Below are 2,187 nucleotides of genomic sequence, written 5' to 3' on the forward strand. Positions count from 1 at the left end.
TAAAAAAAAAAAACAAAAAAAAAGGTTAGGTTAGGTTAGGTTAGGTCGCGGTTCTCCCGTGTGTAGCGAGACGTACGGACGTGTCTCTGTGCCGCTCCGTCGTTCCTGCATGCGACCGTGCGGAAATAACACGCGTAGCGTCTCAAAAGTGCGGTCAGTGTGTGCGGATTGCGATTCTGTATCGATTCTTAAAGTTTCGTATGCGGGAATGTATTTCTCTTGAAGAAATAGTCGATTTTTGGTGCCACGAGGCGTGGCTCGTTGCCCCGGCTCAAGATGGCCATCATCTTTGCCGTGTGCGAGCTGTGAGTGTGAGTAGGTGTCTTTTTCCTCGGGAATTCTCTCTGAGGCTCGGGCATACTGAGTGCTGGGCTCGCTGCCCTTCGAAAGATTAATAGTGTGACAGGGAATACTCCGGACTTACTCCGAAATAACCGCGAAATCTATGTGCGGGTTGAGCAGTGCGTTATATAAGTGACGCGTGCTCCGAAAAGCGCGGGTACTCACTCGCAATGTATACGAACCTACGGGATATACGGCGGATACGTGAGTCACAGTGCGGAAACGCTTAATTTTGGAGTGAGTCGGTCTCTCCGGGCTGAAATTCGCGAATGGTTACTATAAAAGCAGTTAAACTGCATGGGGAGTGTGTTTTGTGCACAAGCATGTGTTCGTATGCATGCCTCCCTGTGCGGGTTCATGTGAATAGGCCCTTCGTGTAGTGCGCGATCTCTGCTCTGCATACTCTGTGGCGGCCGCGCCACGTGCTTGGCGGGCGATCGCGGCGGCGCGTATTACGTCACGCTGGGCAGTGGTCAGTGCGGGGGTGTGGCACTGCACGGGTGGAGGTGTGCTTGGGCGCTGCATGCCGGGCGGTGCATGAAAGTGAACGCGTGGCGGCGCTGTGCATCCGCCGGTGTCACCGTGCATGTAATGGCGGCTGTGGCCGCGAACTGATGAGGCCGTGCATGAATGGGTGCTTGATTGCACGCCCTGATGTGTTTTGACAGTGCCTGGTGAGGATTGTATTCTCCTGGTGGTGCCCGGGTGCTGTTGGTGGACTTGTGCTCGCCTTCTGACAGCCCCCCCCACTGTGCATCCGCCGGAGGATTAGAGGACGATACGCGGAGATTGTCGCTTCTTCGGGCGGTGGAACCAGGTGGGATTTGTCGTGTCGTTGCACACGGGGGCGATACTCACGCTGTGTGAGCCCCCCTCGCCTTTGTTGGGACGATTAGAGAACGGTTTTTGATCTCGTTTTGACATGCTTGTATAAATGTGTACACGAGAACTGGATTCCGTACCAGGAATCGATACATAAAAAGATTAATTTCAGTTCGAGATTTTGAGTTCGGTCTATACTCAATAAGCAGTCAATAATAATAATATAATATAACAGTGAGATACCCGACTCACGTGAGTTTGAGTATTGCAAGCGGGAATTGACGTACGGTGTCAGCCGTACAAGCGGCGCGCGACGAGAGGGGCCTGTCAACTGCTGGACGGAGCTGTTGGGATGGAGCAACACGGAGCATGCATATACTCGCTCTGATTGTGTATGTCCATTGTAGTGTGAACTTTTGTGAGTCATACAGCGGCGGCCCTGTACTGCATCCGGATCCTGTTGCTGTAAACATATAAACATGTATATATGTGTGGGCGAACTGTTCGCAAGGCCCTGCTGCCGTGAATCATGAATCTGATGCCCCGGAGAACGCATAACTCATGGATGTAATATATTTCTATGCGGTAGAGAGACTGCAGGATCTGTTGCCTGTGACGGCACTTGGGAGCGACACGTTTTGTAGCATATAAGAAAAGGACTAGTTAAACTTTGACATTTTAATTAAAGCCTGGACGTTTATTGCTCATATCTGATATAAGAAACATATTGTAGCTTAGCTTAACGATATGAGATAATATGCGAGGTAATAGAGCAGTGGCCCCTGTTGCTGTTAGTGGGGTGTATTGTTACACTGCGGGGACACATGTGCTGCTGCCTCGCCTGCACGCACTGCACAATCTGGAAAATAACATTAAAGACATTAAGTACTGATAGGCTTAATAGAATAGAATAGATAATTCTTACCTGTAATTAATTGTAGAATATCACATTGCGGGAATATATATACTGGCGATGCGCCGGTACGTGCTGCTAGGGCTGAAAACAATAATAGAGACATTGAT

General features: G+C 49.9%; 1 long non-coding RNA gene across 1 annotated transcript; it reads right to left on the bottom strand.

Moving 5' to 3' along the window:
• Window positions 1-1,840: 1,840 nt before the first annotated feature.
• LOC105460773 lies at window positions 1,841-2,181 on the bottom strand. Its single transcript, XR_975873.1, has 2 exons — window positions 2,090-2,181; window positions 1,841-2,023 (listed from the first exon to the last, which is right to left on the bottom strand). It is a non-coding gene; the product is annotated as an uncharacterized LOC105460773 (long non-coding RNA).
• Between the last annotated feature and the right edge of the window lie 6 nt (window positions 2,182-2,187).

Source organism: Wasmannia auropunctata, unplaced genomic scaffold (assembly GCF_000956235.1).
Source record: "Wasmannia auropunctata unplaced genomic scaffold, wasmannia.A_1.0 LD336101.1, whole genome shotgun sequence".
In the NCBI taxonomy this organism is placed as follows: Eukaryota; Metazoa; Arthropoda; class Insecta; order Hymenoptera; family Formicidae; genus Wasmannia; species Wasmannia auropunctata.